At 42.7% G+C, this 18,498-nt stretch overlaps 1 protein-coding gene across 1 annotated transcript in view; it reads left to right on the top strand.

Annotated features, from left to right (window-relative positions):
* The first annotated feature begins 814 nt into the window (after positions 1-814).
* Positions 815-18,498, top strand: part of LOC145456243 (uncharacterized) — a 223,473-nt gene continuing 205,789 nt past the window's right edge. Inside the window, exons 1-5 of the transcript XR_013920542.1 lie at positions 815-1,090; positions 1,144-1,234; positions 1,292-1,475; positions 1,790-2,401; positions 3,196-3,340. The gene's annotated coding sequence lies outside the window, so the exon portion shown is untranslated. Of the gene's footprint in view, positions 1,091-1,143; positions 1,235-1,291; positions 1,476-1,789; positions 2,402-3,195 lie in introns of the transcript that reaches the window.

The following is an 18,498-nucleotide window of genomic DNA, read 5'->3' as shown; positions in this document are numbered from 1 at the left end:
ATCGTCAGACAAAAGACAGAAGCGCTCTGATAATGGCGGCTGGCTGTGCAGATATCGTTGTCGTTTTGGTTTTAGTTGCGTTCAGGGAAATCGCAGTTAATTGAGGCTATTCCAAGCATATTTCTCTGGAATAATACCGAAAACTGCACTGTGCAAGGTAATTTATATATAGGCTATGCTTCTTATATAATCATCAACTTACTCCAACCTTACTTTAAGGATTTGCTGTAAATGAATATAGGTGGGTATTAGTCGATCAATACATCGAGCAATCATTTGCTATTGTGCTTTTTGTTGAACAAGAACAATCGGTTGCTGTTGCTGTTGCTGTAATACATAAAAGCTGGAAAACCGATGTAGAAGTGATCTCATTGATTCAGTCAGACTAGCTTATATCTAATGAATTGTGAATTGTGTGAAATTGTTTGTATCTATAATAGTATTCCATGGCTGGTGGTTGCGTAAGAGTGCAAATAGCACGGTAAGGCTAAGAATAAAAAGCAACCATAATATGATAATCGCAATCGGTCTCTGTATAAAAGATACAGATGAAATGCTCATCCAGTAAGTTATAAACTCAGAATTAGCGTACTGTTTTCCAAGTGGGCCTACCTTTGCCATCTACATTATCCATCTGTTTTAGATGTATTGAAGGTAGCTTTTAGTGATATAATAAATGCTGCGGAGAGTAGTGGCTTGCTCACGTCTTTGTCATTGTTTGGACTGAAAATGAAGCGCAGCGGCCAAAACGAAAACGTCAGCTGAACAAACAATTTTTGAATAATTCGGCGTCAACTGATGGTTAAGGTGTGTACCCTTTTATTCCGTGAAATATGGTACATATATGTAAAACGTTTATAATTTGTAGATGATGTTTTTCCTGCACTGCAAGGAAGAAACGTAATCCAAGTATTCAGATACAAGACATGCCAATTTCAAGAATGCGGTCATCTTATGATTCTGGCAATGAAAGTGTGGCAAGCAGGAGTGATACCAATGATGCTCGCAATGCAACTTTGCCATCATTAAGCGAAAAGAGTGTTCAGGAATGGCATGATCCCAACATTGAATGTAACGGCCAGAGATCTAAGTTCTGCAGTAAGTTCCTAGCACTTTGATGCGTTCTCGAATTTGAGAATAAAGTCTCTCTGTTTTTCAGATGCTCCTTCATTTAAAATCATCGTTGAACTACAAAATTTTGACCATCAACAATGTGGCCTGTCATAAAGTAATGGTAAGTTAATCACATATGATGGTCAATCCAACTTTCTTGTAATCGAATCCTTTTTAGCTTGTGCATCAAAGACATAAAGTTGCAGAAAAACCAGATGATGGATTTCCTCAGACGTCATATCGACAATGACTCTAGAAGACCTCAATCGAGTGCCCCAATTTTGCTGGAAGATATAATTGAAGATCCCTGTGAAACCTGGTCACAGCTGGAACACCTTTGAACAACGGCAAAGTCTGCGCTGGTATGTTTTTGTTTCTCATTCAAACAAAGCGATTGACAGTCTGAATCAGGGGTGTCCGCCGACACCAAGGAATCATTTTCAGACACAGCAGGGGTCCTTTTCGAAATTAGTTCTATTATCAAAAAATGAATTGCCAATGTGATTTATTGCGAAATCGCAAAGTCAACCAAGCCTTTGATTAGCGTGACCATGAAATTTATGGTGTGGATGGTTTTATCTAGAATGCCCATAAATATTATTGTTAATTCTGGTGCAAACCATTAATGCAAGGCAGTACCATCTGTATTGTGTACCACTAATATAATGTTTTACAGGTAGCCGCTCTAATGGGAATCCGGGGTGTACAATTGCCGGAAATATGATGACCAGCATAGCTGTAAAGAAAGTATGAAAATCCTAGTCTTAAGGGTCAAAACAACAAGAGTGACACTTGAAAAGACTATTAGACGTAAGTTATCAACGGTCATTGACGGAAATTAAACGTAATCAAAGTAAAAAAAAGTTGAGCCCTAGCCTCGATTTTTCAACATTTTAATCGTTTGACGTCATATTTGGTAATAAGAATACTGATGTCGTGATGTGCTAAGTTACCTACTTTAGTACTCTAGTTGTTAATGAGTTTTAGCAGAAAATATTCTGCTGCAATTGAATATATTATTGCAATATGCAATATGCATTATGCATATTGCAATATGAATATATTATTCAATAGTATATTGGAATTCTATACCTCCAAGTGTCTCTTATATCAATGAAACTTGTTCGTTGTCTGATGTATAATATACCATGACTGGACAGTGGACATCTTCATCTAGTTATATCTCTTTTTACGAGCATGCAGATCGGCTCATCCTGACCTCGAGATCCCAGATGAAACAACTAAAGATCAGGTTGCAAGATCTGTAACTGTTGCTGGATCTTGCAAGGTAATTTTGTTGTTAAGTTAAGCCTGTGTGGTTTGACAGTTGTGTCTTTGATGATATTATTGAACTGTAAGTGAATTGTTGTTACCGCTCATATTCAGAACATTGTATATCAGTGGTCCCCAAACTTTACGAGACAGACCTTTACAATTTCCCTCCGCGGGTCGCATTTGTCTCGCACGGGGAGATTTAAATTTAATTTGAATAACTCTACTTTGTGTTGATTTACAAAATAATTTTAAGCAACTTCGATTTTGGTTTAGACAATAACCTGTCTAAAGATTTTTATACTCAAGGAATTGAAATCTCTGAAAATTTCTGGATCGTGTGAATTTCTGGAAGGTACTACGCAGTCATAAAAATTGTCTCGCAGACCACAGTTTGGGAACCACTGCATATATTTGCTGTGACGTGCATGGAAGGAGCGATAAATATCACATCAGCCTCTCACAGGCAACTATTACCATATTAATATTAAAATAATAATGTGGAGAACAATCTTCACCCCGTGCCCAAACTATAGGTTTTGAAATCCGTTTCCAGCAGCAGCCACTTCATGACGCCAATAGCATGAAAATCATCTCTATAATGACAGGCATTATTGAACAGGTTCTGGTGTCTCATCTTGACAGCGTAACTGCGTTGATTATATCTTCAGTGTAAAAGTAAAGGTCATGCCGCTTTTGGTGAATGTGACTTAGACCACCATCCCACTTTATTCACAACCAAACACAGAACAACTTTTATTCTACAGTGATAATAATCAATTGTACTAATCTACTCGTTTATGTTATAAGGTGGCGATAAAGAAGATAACAGGAACAAGGCTGTCATCACAGAGTCTGACAATTCCGACAACGATTTCGAACTTATGCTTAGGCAGCAATATTTGCGGAAGTGATTGCGCAGTTCTGTGCTGATTTAATACACGAACAATGCCATACATGATTTGTAAAATTATCAGTCAGTCTTCCTTGATAAGGGCAGTGCAGGATGTGGCAGGTTCAGGTACCTAACTAGGGTCAGGGGTCACCTAGGGTCAGGGGTCATCTAGGGTCAAGCAAGATATCATGACAACGTCATACAGGTATCTTTGAAGATATCCTATATATGTGCAAATGTGTCGACAGATTTATATAAACAATACATATGACTAGATATATTTTGAAGTAGTTGAGACATATACACAATATATATGCAATATATTCTGTGTTTGCTGGGGTGTGTTCTCATTGACGTGACGCGTATGTTCTAGCGCTGATGAAGCGCTGAGCACGGCTGTGAAACGGGGATCATTGATTAGTCAGGTGCCTTACTGCTTTGTTGTTGATGGACTGTGTTTACGATTGAGGTGCAAAACTTATCAGGCGGCGTTTTGACTCATGCTATTAGCGAGTATAGCGCGTGGTTAGTGAACATAGTATTATAGCAGTATACAACTATTTGATATAATAGACCTGATACTCTTTTCCTTTCTACTGGGATGGAAACAAAGCTTGCAAATGTGTATTCCAGTGACTGGGGAAAACCGCCAGTCGGTTGCTTACCGAGCGAGATAGTGTAATGGTTATGCGTCCGGCTTCTCGAGCGGTAGGTCGTGGGTTCGATCCCCGGCCGGGTCATACCAAAGACTCGAAAAATGGTATCCGCAGCTATCCTGCTAGGCGCTCAGCAATCACGGATAGCATGGAGGAGAAAAAAAAAACGGGGGCGCAGACTAGATGACCTCATGGGGCCGTATCGCAACTCCGTCGCCAAAGCATCTCGATGGTGCAGGCGAGAAAGAATATCATATCTCTCTCTCTCTCTCTAATTTTTTTGTTATATCCCAAGATATCAATATACTGGTATGAGTTTTTCCAATTTAGGAATAACTATCTTCGATAATCTATAACTGGATCTTGGCTACTCCTGTGCAAGTTATGCAGTATGTGTTCGACCTATAACTCTAAAAGAACTGAAATGTTTTCCACTATTCTTTGTTGCTTGACTGAGTTTATGTATATCTGTTTTTCTAGGATTAGCTGTAGTGCGAAATGTCTGAAAAAAAAAAGAAAATCGTCATCTAGTGAAGCAGTACCGAAGAAAACTTGAAGAACACGATCGCAGACACAGCATTTCTTAGTTGGGCAATCTGAGGAAGCCATTACGGGATCGAAGTTGCCCACTCTGAGGCAAGTTATGCAATATGTGCTACACCTGAGAGAGCATTCATTTTAAAAAATGAACCAGTCAAGTCACACATCCAGATCGCAGTAGATGAAGTGATCGGTTTTTGGTTACTTGCTGGCATAAACACTATCACAAAAGTCAATGCCACTAAAAGATTGGAAACAGTATGGAAACAATGGCTGTCACTAAAGAAAGCTGCAGGCCGGCAATATGTATCAAAAAAACAAAGCGACTTTGAAGCCAAACTGAGTAAGCTATGGGATATGGGAGCCCCTGACGCGATATCGACAATTGAAGCAAGTAGACTTTTTTCTGACGATAAAAAACGTGAAGACATAGAGTTTTATCGGGATCAAAGGGGTCCGAGATTAGCAACGATCGGTGGCAAAGATAAAGTGTTGAAAGCGAAAATCATGCAACAAAAGAGACGGACCATGAGTGCAAGAGAGTCTGCACCAGCATCAAGTAGCGAAGGTGAATTTACAGAGAGCTTATCTATATCTTCACAGGTAGCTGACACTTCTCACAGCACTGATTTTGAACTTGCACAGTCGACATCTGGTCATTCCGCTAAATTTGTGACTCTAAAAGCTCCTGTAAACCTATTCAGTGACGAAGACCTATGCCAGGTTTTTGATCGCTTGAAAGTCAGTGATAATGCCGCCACCATGATAACTGCAGCACTGATTAAAGCTTGCGATGGCAACCCTAATGACTTCCATCTTTCAAGATCTGGGACCTATTGACGACGCATTGCAAATCGTTTGAAAATTTCCGAATCTATCCTTGAAAAAATATCCACCAATCCACCAGAGCACATTGCATTGCACTGGGATGGAAAGCTCACTAAGAGTCGTCTAGGATATCAATTTGAGGCCTTGGCAGTGCTCGCATCGTCTGCGTATTCCGGCACATTTAAGAAAGGGAAACTTCTTGGCATTCAAACTCTGGAAAGTGCTACAGGAAAAGCACAGGCTGATGCATCATTTCAATTGCTGGAACTTTGGAATTTAACAAAATCTGTTAGAGATCTTGTGTTTGACACAACATCCTCAAACACTGGTAAAAACAAAGGTGCGGTTCCGTTACTTGAAGAGTTGATTAACAGGAAAGGTTTCTACAATGCCTGTCGCCATCATATTTATGAACTGGTCATTCGAGAGGTTTGGAAGTGTTTGTTTGGATCAACAACCACAGGCCCTGAAAACTACCTTCAAGAAGAAGTGGAAACATATTGCTAAATCAAGAAGCTATAAAACGCTAAAGTTTATTGAAGGCAGCTGGTTGGCGATGAAAGCTGATGAAGCAAAGCAAGAAATAATTCCACTGATGAAACCCAATGATGGAAAGCAGAAAGAAGTCTTGATAAGAGATGACTACAGAGAATGTGCAACAGGCACCTTGGCGATTTTGGATGACAAATATGTTGATCATCGTTTTCGCAAGCCTGGTGCTACTCATAGCGTTAGATGGATGAGTCAAGTCCTGTACTGTCAAAAAATGTTCATGTGGAGTGTGCAAATGGACTATTCTGAAGAGTTCATTGAAAAGTTGGAACGAATCAATACATTCATTGCTTTGTTTTATGTTCCAGCTTGGTTGAAAACTGGTATTGCATGTGACGCACCTTGGAATGATCTCAAATTCCTTCATGACATGAAAAACTTTTCATTATGCGATCTCACTGTTGCTGATGTGGCATACAAGAAATTGCGAAAACATCATTGGTATCTAACTGAAGAAATGGTGGTATTTACCATGTTCTCGGCTAATCCAAAGATTCCTGACAAACTGAAGGAAGCAATGGCTGCTAAATTGCTGAAAATGCCAATCCCTGAAAAATTTCGCAGAGGTATGCCTCTCAGTATGATCTCTCACTCTGTCTCTGAGTCAATGAGTATGGTCGATTTGATTGGGCCAGAATCGTGGTTTCTATTTGATGCTATACATGTGGAACATGATTGGTTGTGTCTTCCAGTTTCGGAATGGCATACTGATCCGGATTTCGTGACTGCTCAAGACTTTGTGAATACTGTTGAAGTAGTTAATGATGCAGCAGAGCGTATGGTAAAATTGAATACCGACTATGCTGCGTTCATAACGGATGACAAAAAACAGCGAGCGAGCCTCCTACAAGCTGTGGAAGATCACCGGAGCAGATATGCAGATTTCTCGAAAGCAACCATTTCATCCACCTGATTTATATAATATTTTGCCAAGTTGATCTCTTTCTTTGCCTTAATTTTTCGTTCCCTGTGACGTTTATTATGTGGCTATGAGTGGATGTTACATTTACAGTTGTATTCTTGCACATGGGGATCCAGGAAATTGATGAACAGTGCCGGGTAGGTTTGAGGGGTGTAGGATATGTGATCCAACAAAATGACTTTCAGTTTTAGGTAGTTTTGAGCAGTTCTAAGGCAGTGTGGGACATGGAAATGATATCCTGAACTACGAATGACTTATATGGTGGGGTTTTGTAGCACTCCAAACCGTAACAGCGGCATAAATTCATGTTATATGTCGCTTTAACTAGGCTAGGTAAAGTCGTGACACTCAGATTTTAGGGGAATCCCCTATTTTCAGCTGCTATTCTTCCAGCTCAATGTGCACACGGATGCAGGGGATGAATTCCAAAAAAATGTTGCCAGAATTTGTTTTTAAGGTACAAGGCATGGGAAACGAACTGAAAACCTAGACTTTTTGAAAGTCGGTCAATTCTGAACAACCCTAGTGTACATGATTCATGCTTGGCAATTGTCCAAACGAAAAGCAGTTACAACTGATGTGTCGGTCGTGCACTCATTTTGTCAAGGTCGCTTCAAGACAGTTACGAACGGTTTGAACTGTCGACTTCCGAATTCCGATACTTAAATGTTGGAGGTTTACCTAGGCTACTCCTCGCCACCTCGTCCGTGTCAGCGGTGTCTTACAAAAGCCTAGAGGTGGGCCGTGCTATAAGTCGGCAGTTACGGAAAATCACAAGAATATCGGCCTGGTGTAAAATGACCATAGTAGTCGACAAACACCATGAATACCCCAAAAACAAACAAACAAACGGTTTGAACTATTCATGAACGAACACTTCCTCATAATTTGGTTAAAAGAAAATTAGTGCTATCTGCAGGTAACGTAGTTTATAAATTAAGCCTGAAGGATTCTACAAAATATATACTCCTATTTTTCCATGCTTTTCCCTGACTCTCATCAAGTAGATGATGAGACGAATAAAAATAATGATATCTGTATATGACGTATGTTATCAGAATACAGCAATTGGTCGGTGTGTGTCAGGACCGTTCGAGAAGCGATATTTTCCTCGAATACCTGGTGTGAATTTGGGGGAACGATGGCTTTCGTTCTGGCGTGAAAGAAATTTTGTGGTCTAGTTTCATTCATCATCAATAAGGAGCTTAACCTAATCAGATTATTCTCTGGAACGTGTTCAGATCACGTCAGATAATAGGAATCGATGACCACAAACATGTGGACAAATGACGGATCGCGTATTATTAGCTAAAATAAATTACCGAAGATATTACAAAATATCATGTTAGCAAATGAATCACCACGGAAACAGTTAGCATGAGTGCCTTTGTGTAGCTCTTGTTTCTTTTTCATGTTTGGCTGCTGAGTATAAAAGAGGGCTGTGGAGTCGGTAAATATTACATATTCCATTAATTAGTTTTCATCACGTGATTGCAACACATTAGAGAACTTGCACAATAGATATCAATTTCCAGTATATTATGTGACGGGCCGGCTTGGTCCCATCACAAGATGCACAACTAATCATGGCCTTTAGGATATTTCCTGGGACTAAGTGATGATCTTCCGCATTTATATTCTCATCTAGCTTGGGTGATGTCAGTTTTTACCACATACCTTCATTTTTGGCAGAACATTGTTCGTGGCACCAGATGAATTCGAATAAGTTACACAATTTAATGGGATATGGTTAGTTGTCACCAATAGTGGACGATAGTGACTTTATTATTCCGGAAACAGGACAAGTGTGAAATGACAAATAAACAGGAAGATCAGATCGAATTTTATATGAGAAACACAACGCCTGCGAATAAAGTACACTCCAAATTATTAAAGGTAAATGCGGAAGTTCTGTAGTATCGGTCGAATTGTTCTAAAAGTTTATGATACATTCCACAAACATATTGTCATATTGTAACATATTGTGCATTTATTTCAAGGGTGCCAACATACGACCCCTGAAACAATTCTGAGTCGATTGAAAAATGCTTGTATTATCCAGCACATCTCTAACAAATGTTGATAGTTTTACTTCCAATGATCCCCCGTGACAGCAAATGTAGAGCCTATACTCAAAAGCCGCAATAACCTGCTGACAGTGGTGCTGTGGATTTACTCTAGTCACCGGGTCACAGGTTTGCCGCGAAACACAGTATGGGAATCACTGATGTAGATAGAATTAGCGAACAATTCCACTGCTGTCAAACACTATTACACATCACCACCCCTAACCACAACACTGGTTCATACTTAGCCTCGAAGTAACGCTGATAGGGAGACTCACTATCTCACTATTGCTTTACTAGTTGCTATAACACCGTGTCAAGGATGCGATGTTTGCTCTTTACTATTGTTCTGGGGACAGTAATAATGACTAACAGTAACATCGGGAAATTGTGCTGTCGAAGTAACCATACATGAATTAGTAACTGCGTTGTATTGCTTAGCTCTCTGATTGCGGCAATAGTACACTTCACATCAGGGACTATTAGTTAAGGTAAAGGTCGAAAAGGATCAAATAAAGTAATTGACCAGTCGATTGCGAGTGTTCAATTGATTTTCTATATTAGAAAAAAGGATATTGTTGTCATATAACAACTGATGCACTCGGAAGCGGAGAACCAGGTGACGGCTTCAACGATTTTCAATCGCATTTTAATGCAAGACCTTAGCAACATGAAACTTTGATAGTCACCTCTCCAACAACGAAGAGCGTGGCAAGATAGCGTAGTGGTATAATCCAGTGCTCTTCCACCTTTTTCGTCGTGGTACACCCTTTTAACATATTCTCAAAACTCGTACACCCATGACCATGACCATACAATACACCGATTACGCAGAAAGCCGCATTTCGATTACCTATACAATACGTCCGCATTCCAGCGGGGAGTCGCCTTGGCTCATGGACGACAAATACTCATATGAAATTTGCTACTGGGAACTTGACGCCACGGAAAGCCCTTCTGGTGTTCTGTGCCTTCACTTATTTCTTGAGATAGGCTTTGCGTGAATTTTCTTATTGTAGAAGCAAAACATCCCAGCAGGCTTAGAATATATAATATATGTACCAAAATCACGAGTATAAATGTGAAGAAAAAATAATAGCATTATGTGTGTAGTCGCAAATTTTGCCTCTTGAATGGATTTCGTCGTAAATGTTTCACATATTACTGTCAAAAATGTATTCATTCTCAGCTCACGTGATCAGATTTACCCTTATAGAGCTGATGGAGGGGCGTCTTCGAAAATTTTGGGCACAAAATTAATGATGATGCATCTTCCAGTTTTTATCAATCACTTTGTTGCATGTTGTTATTTCTTGGCCTCCCATCAGGATTGTTCGGATTGTTATCAATATTATTTTTATTTCCCATCAATGACAGTGGCGCTAATCACGGGTTTAGGATCTGTGCGTCGCGACAGTGCATTTTTTAAAGTTCAGCGTCTTTGCTTTGGGTAATGAGGACGACTTGCGCTTGCATGCGCCCTCCCACTCTTCACTATCTCTCGCTTACGTGCGTCCACTTTCGGGACTTTGCTGTCGACCTTGGAGCTTGGCTCACTCCTCTTCTAGGCCAGTCGTTCCCAACCGGGGGGGGGGGGTATTTTGAGATTTTTAGGGGGAATCTGGCTTCAGGGTAGTAACGTAAGATGCTCTGGGTTCTCAAGATTTTCCGACTTTTATGCCAGAAATGTTCAATTATGAAACTATTTTTTATGGTTGTATGTTTCTTTTGGTAGATTATTAGCTAGATATATGTTTAAATGCTTATTAAAATCTTTCCTTCCGTTGAAATTCCAACGCCTGAAGACATGAGTCTGGCGAGACGATTTCGTTTGGCCCGCGACAGCTTCTCGACCAAGTTGCCACTAAGCAGGGAAAAGTCATGCCGAATGCAGCACAACAAGGGCGTTTGGGAAAATTTTAATATTTTTAAGTCAGCATCTGAGCTAACGTGAAAAACATTCGAAGTCATCGATTCAACTGAAGGGCATCGCAAAAGCGAACTTGGTGATTTATTTGTAGTCAGAAGCAACCTAAACGGCAAAAAAAACAGGCCAAATTTAGAGGAATACGACCACAACGGAAGTGAAGACCTAGTTTCGTTTTATTTAGTTAATTTTTACCAAAGGTCCGCATTCGACATAGTTTGGGCATCGCATGCATATCTGAATATGTTTGGGCTTATGTTGCTCAATGCTCAGTCAACAAATGGTTGTGCGATAAAAAGCACCATTTTTAGTCGCCGGGCAACTTCTTCTTAGGGCGGAATTTTTGCTTAAATATCAGCCAAGGGTTCCATGACACGATAAAGGTTGGACATCACTGTTCTAGGCTTTTCAAGAGGTTACGTTAACAGAGGGTCGGCGATGAGGAGCCCAGATAAACCTCCGACACATATAAACATGGCAGCAACAAATTTAGATATGTGTTTGACCAGTAGTTTCCAACCTTTTTCGACCCATCGCCCCCTTTTCAAGGTCAACACCGATCATCGCCTCCCAAATTTTGTGTACCGAAAATTGGGCATACAAACTGTAATCACCGGCGGGTTGACTAAAAACAAGGTCACATTTTCGGCTCGATGTCTAATTTGACACAATTTTGTAACTAAATTTCCGTGGGTTGACTAAATAAAAAGGTCAGCCGTTTTGACGCGTCATCGACCCCTATCGCCCCCTTCGCTATTTTCACCCCCGTCGCCCTCTTTGTCCATTTTCGCCCACCTGTGGCCCCCTTCGTCATTTTCGCCCCCCTAGACCGCCAAATCGCCCCCTGGGGGGGGGGGGGCGATATCGCCCACGTTGGGAACCACTGTGTTAGACGGTCGCTAAATTATGGGTTCACGGGTGAATGTGGCTGTACGTCCGCAGGTTGAGCACCCCTGGCGTAACAGAAATAAGTGTGAACATTTGAGCAAGGCCGCAAAGTATAGGAAATTATGCTAAATACGAATCAGGGCTGGAGGTTACTGGACCGCCATCCAACGCGGTGGTTCGCAAACTCGACCCCCTGAGTGCGCAATCATGTATTCTGCGCTATTTATAAGCTTGGTGCTGGAAGCACCAATTCAAAATGTCTGAGCTATAGCAGTGGTTTCCTCCAGAATCATTAGACAGATATCTCAAGCTGAATATGAACGCATGCAAACTCCACCCCGTTCTACTTCAAAAGGAACTAATAAGTCCTAACCAAAGGTTAAATGATGAGAAACATTTTCTTATGACATCACATTGTACGATATTACACATCCAGTCAACCTGTTCTGAAGCATAAACTGGGGTATTTATTGTGATTGCTATAGTCATCGTCTCATCGGTTCATTATAATACGGATCTGGTACACCCCTATACACCACATCCGAGTGGTACACCCTTTAAAAATTATGGTACACCCTGGGGTGTACGAAAACCCCGGTTAAAGAGCACTAGTATAATCAACCGCTACAACACCAATGGGTTAGTGGCTTCGAGTCCGACCGAGGTCGACTCCAGAATTCCTACCTAAGTGTTGGAGGATTATGTAGGCTCCTACTCGCCATGTCATCCGCGTAAGCGGAGTTTCAAAAGCCTAGAAGTGAGCCGTACTACAAGTACAATCAAATACAAGGTATATCGGCCTGGTGTAAATGGCCATTGTAGTTGACAAATATCATGGATACCACAAACAAAATCAGACAAACAACGTAGAGCCGGGTGTCAAACATAGTGTCGTACAGTCGTGTGGAGACAAACAAATCGCACGCCTCACTGGTATTGGGTAGGGTTACCATACGTCCTTCTTTTCAGGTCTTTGAAAATGTCACCAGAGGACGCCCAAATGTCCTCCTTTTTGAGAGTTTGTCCTCTTTTTTGGAGAATTTTTGTCAAATTTACTGTCAAAATTGATCGAGATACCGTAAATCAGCACCGAAGTAAAGCTCCGGTGGGCATTTAGGGAGCCAAGCCGGAAAAATGAACTTTTCTTTAGTCAACCAGCTGTAAACGTGAAGGAAAAAACTGTATTTTGGGCGCTGGGCGAGAAAGTTGACCTTTTTGTGTGTAGTCAACCGAACACGAAGTGAGAAAAATTCACCATTTTCTCAAGCTTTTTCTCCGGAATTCTTGGTTTTAAAATTTTGAAAGTGCGTCCTCCTTTCCCGATTCCGAAATATGGTGTTGTAAAGCGAACGTCAAGTGGTCGTGCGATACGCAAGCCGAAGAGGTTCCAACCGACTTGATTGCTTGATTGTTTTTATTGAGTTAACTATCTAGTGCGTGTTACCTAAGGTGTACGTTGGTTTGTGCTTTGTAAGCAGTTCGCTTTTGATTGCTGTGTACGACGGTTACCTTTATTGAACGACGCGCCGAATTGACACGTTTCGAAGACCATTACGGGCTGAGACGGCATCGTATTTAAAATCTCACGGTGTGAGGTGTTGCAGTAATTTCTCGTCTTGACTTCGATTTATCTGTTTGCAAGTCGCTGATCTTTTTTGGGAATTTTGTTAATAAAATCCTACATCTTTAAATACGACGTCTACAAAAGTCTGAAGATTTTGCAAGTGATAACGTCATAGACGATGCAGCGCACACCACCTCCGCAACAAGCGAATCCGATCCTATCGCTCAGTAAAGTTGATTTGGAGAACGAATGTGAAAAGTTCGGTCTGTCTACACACGGAACCGCGGCACAGTTACGTGAGAGACTTCTGCAACGCGAATCTGGGGAACCGAATACTCAGTCGTCACCAGCACCAGAATCACCTCTTAAGGAATTCGTTGACACAAGCATCATCGATTAAAAAATAGAACCATCTGCCAGCAAATCACCCGAGTCCGGAGCAACAAGCATCCACGCGAACCCTCATGCGACTCCTTCCAACGTTTCGCCACCTGCTTCGTTTGGGCACGACCCATGACATTGCTGATGACGTTCTTGATGAAACAACAAGAAAATCGTGCATTTGATGAACGACGTCGTGAAGAACAGCGCGTTGAAGAATTCCGTCGGAAGGAGGAAAGAGATGAACTCCTTGAAGCACGCCGACGAGAAGACTTGGAGCAAATGCTGAAGACGCAGAGAGAGTTTTTCGCCTCTATGACCTCTCATAACAGCCATAATTCCAGTGGTTCGAGTGTCAGCGATTATCAGTCGGTAAAGCGCGCTGTGGATCGTCTCGAAAAGGAAAGCATCGATACCATCCGTGCATTAAAAGCCGAGTTGGAAAATAACGCTTCGAAGCATGCTATCAAAGGGTCGCTCAGTCGGCTTGGTAAAATTGATACCAGACTGAGCAAAATCATGGACGACAAAATTGATGCGCTAGACGGCGACGAGAAGAAAGACACCCTGATTCAACGAATTTATGATACCGGGAAACAAATCAAAAGCGCCACCGATCTTGGAGAGAACCGGGTCGACGTTATTGAGAAACGCGAATGGCTAGAATCAAGAAGAGCTGGAGCGCTACCGGCTGGCTTTGAGATCCCATCCTTCGACGGCAATGTTCTGCACTTCCGAAAATGGTGGGAAGAGTTTCGTTCCCTCGTGCACGAGAATCGCGATGTGAGCCAATTCTACAAGATGAGATACCTTATTCAAGCATTCAAGCATTCAAGCATTCAAGCCACGGTCCATAAGAAATTTGGACGAGAGCATATTGTCGTCCGACAGATAGTGCAATCCATCATGACCGCGTCAACCCCAGCAAACGAAGCCACACAGTTCGGTATTTTAATTGAAGAGATGTGTAACCGAGTAGCTGCTCTGGAAACTCACGACGCCACGAGAGATATGGTTGTGGTTCCCATGATCGAAAGTCATTTGCCTACTGGCGTACGAATGAATTGGGAACGTCATGTACACGGGATAACGGAGGATGATAGAACTCCAACTACCGACGACCTGTTCAAGTTTTGTCATAAAGAACTGGACGCCATGATTTCCAAAACCGCAATCAAGGGCGAAGGAAAGTCTAGCAAAAATGATAATAACAAGAACAAGTGGAAAGAGCGTTCGAATGACCGGTTAACATCCGCACAAAGCCTTGTCACTCTCGAATCACGTGAGAAGGAAGACACGAAGCAAGATCCGAAACAAGGCATCGCTTGTCCTGGCTGTAGTGCTGACCACGTGGTCACCGCATGCAAAAAATTCATCGGTCAATTTGTGGACGACAACAAGCTATGTTTTCGTTGTCTTATCGTACCATTTTCGCCTCGACAGCACCATTATCGAAAGAAGAAATGCAGAGAGTGCGGTTATCGTCACAATGAAATGATCAGCTGTTCGCCTGAGTTGAAGACCGAGGAGACGGCAAAGAGTCTGATCGCAGCCGCAAGTGAAGGCCAATCAACATTTCACGCCAAACGCAAGCCTATCGTCTCCAATGAAGACAGAGTCGTTTCACCAACAGCATTGGCAGGGGTCAGAAGTGGGGATCGAGACACGATAGTCCGTCTTGCGCTCGATACCTTGAGTGAGAAGACCTTTGTCAGTCAACGAGTTGCAGAAACGTTAAAACTGATTCCAAGCGCAACAAAGCACATTGCGGCACAAGGGTTTGGTGGACACGAAACCAAAACGAAGGTATCGGTAGCCGAGATGGAGCTTGTTCCCTTGATAGCTAAGGAACCGACTATCGCATTTGAAGCCTACATCGAGTCTGGGCCACTCGGAGCACCATTACATCCAGTGAAAATTCAGCTTGAAGATCACCCGCACTTGAAGGGCGTTCACCTGGCAGACCCCAACGTGTCTGCGGGAGCTGAGATAGATATCCTGGTCGGCAGTGCATTACTGAGTGAAATTATGCTGAGCGGAGTCATCAGGCCAAGGGGAGGAGAATCTCGTTTAACTGCGATCGAGACTATATTTGGTTACGCACTGCTGGGACCAATTTCAGGACGCGGCGATCCAAAACCGTCGTGTCTTTTTGTCCATGCGCCGAGTATGGCTGCTGATGGTGAGAGCAATCGGACCAAGACCTGCGTACTGAATTGCGATATTGAGAAATTTTGGAGTCTCGACGCCATCGGTATCACCGACGGCTGTGTTAGAATGACCGCAGGTGAAGAGAGAGCGGTTGCGCTGTTTGAAGCAGAAACTATATTTAACGGGGTATGGTACGAAATCCCACTGCCATTTCGACAGGGCGCACCGAAGCTCTCTAACAATTACAGAGCCGCGAAGAAGTTGCTTGAGTCTACGGAAAGAAGACTCGACAAAAAGCCGGAAATGAGAAAGGTACATCCGAGCAATGCGGGAACTGAACTGGTCGATCATAAGTTTGCGAGGAAGCTTACCGCGAGCGAGATTGATCGTTTCGAACGCGACGGTGATTGCTATTTCATTCCACACCATGGCGTGATCAAGGAGTCAAGCGTATCGACCAAATTTCGGTTGGTGTTCAATGCAAGTCATCCTGATAAAAACGGCAATTCGTTGAATGATTGTCTTTTGCCTGGTCCTGCGCTACAGCCTGATTTGGGTGGGGTTCTACTTCGGTTCCGCACACACCGTATTGCCTTGAGTGGTGATATTGAGAAGATGTTTCCACAGACGAAGATTCTGCCGCAGTATTACAGATACCAACTCTTCCTTTGGCGAGATTGCGATGCGAGTTGCGAACCGAAGAAAATGGTAATGACTTCACTAATGTTCGGTGTAAACTATTCTCCGTGTGGGGCAATTTCTTGCACGCACAGGCATGCCGACCGAGAAGACATGAGACGCCAATATCCCAGACTTTGTGAAGAACTTAAGGATTCGCTATACGTAGACGATCTTCACACAGGTGGTGACAGCGTTACAGAAGTCGTTAATTTGTATCGCGACGCAGTTGCGTTTTTTGAGCCCGGCGGATGGCACATGACAAAGTTTGTATCGAATTCCGAAGAGGTGATGGATGTTATACCGTCACGCGATCGACATCCGCATTCAGTGATTGCTTTCGACCGAACAGACGATGTGATCACACCAACTGCGCTTGGACTACGCTGGAATACGGCATCTGATACCTTCTTCGTCAACGTTTCCGATAAACTGGTCAACATCCCACAAGTGCCATCGAAGCGCATTGTTCTCAGTACGTTAAGTTCGATATATGATGTGTTTGGTTTTCTCGCTGGATATACAATTGTTCCGAAGATACAAATGCAACGGATTTGGCGTTTGAAAATTGATTGGGACGAGGCATTACCAGACGCGGAAGCAATCGAGTTTAACAAATGGGCGGAGGAACTGGAGGACATATCGTCAATTGTCGTTCCTCGCCATCTTTTCCGAGGGAATGCAAAACAGAAGGTTGAAATTCATGAATTTTGCGACGCCTCCAAAAAGGCATACCGCGCAATGGTATACATTGTATATCACAACGGCAGTGGAAAGAAAAATTCCATTTTGGTCATGGCTAAATCAAGAGTTGCGCCCTTAAAGTCTCAAACCATCGCTCGTCTTGAACTCATGGGAGCAGTAATTCTCGTGAGATTGACAAATTACGTCATCGAGCAATTACATCTTGATGTAGAATGCACGCGTCTTTGGACCGATTCTGAAATCGTTCTCGCATGGATCAACAAACCGAGTTCGACATGGAAAATCTTCGTCAGAAACCGTGTTGAAGAGATTCACAGCTTATTCGACGCAAATGTGTGGGGTCATTGCCCGGGCAAAGAGAATCCGGCTGATGTAGTTAGCCATGGGGTGACTCTGCATGAATTGAAAGCCTCAGATTTGTACTGGAATGGGCCGCCGTGGATTGTCGCAACGCAGACGAACTGGCCGACAAACCGGGATAGAATCGACGAGAGCTCCGCAAACGCTTTTGCATTCGAGATGGAAAGAGCACCAAGCATATTGATTGTGTCAGTCAAAAGGTAGTTGAATTGCCGCCGAGCGTCGTAACGAAATGTTCAAGTTATCGCAAAACGAGACGGCGGCTGGCTTGGATGCTGATATACCTAGATTTGAAAGCTAAACGTGCGAGTGCGCAATCTCAATCAATCATCTCGAACGCGAGTCCGTCTGAATTAACCGCTAAGGAGCTGGAACGGGCGGAGTTCGGTCTTCTCCGTGATTTACAAAGGCGACATTTCAGCGAGGAAATTGCATTGCTCAAGGCTGCGAAACGTTTGCCAGAGAAAAGTCCGTTAATCAGTTACGATCCGTTCATCGACGAGGAAACTGGTTTATTGCGTGTAGGTGGGCGACTGCGGCATTCCAACTTGCCGGAAATGTCTAAACACCCGATTATTCTACCAGACCACGATTTACTTACGTAACGCGTAGTTGAAGACCACCATATTTCAAGCCAGCACGCGGCAGCCGAAACCACTTTGTCACTCTTGCATCAGAGATTCTACGTGGTACACGCTCGACAAGTCGTACGACGTGTAATACACAAGTGCAGCATCTGCAAGCGTTACCGTACGAAGCCAGTCGTTCAAAAAATGGTAGATCTTCCATCTTATCGCGTGGTTCCTGCTGCTGCATTTTCCGACGTGGGCTTGGATTACACCGGTGCTTTGCTGATACGAGATGGTGAAGTTGTAAAGAAAGGGTATATTCTCGTTTTCACGTGCCCTAACAGTCGGATGATCCACTTCGAGCTTTGCCTAGACATGACAACCGACGAATTTCTTCAAACTCTGAGAAGATTTATGAACAGACGGAGTTG

The sequence above is a fragment of the Botryllus schlosseri genome, chromosome 14 (genome assembly GCF_051294905.1).
Source record: "Botryllus schlosseri isolate E-star chromosome 14, Bs_hap1, whole genome shotgun sequence".
NCBI lineage: Eukaryota > Metazoa > Chordata > Ascidiacea > Stolidobranchia > Styelidae > Botryllus > Botryllus schlosseri.
This window is presented reverse-complemented; position numbering and strand designations above follow the sequence as displayed.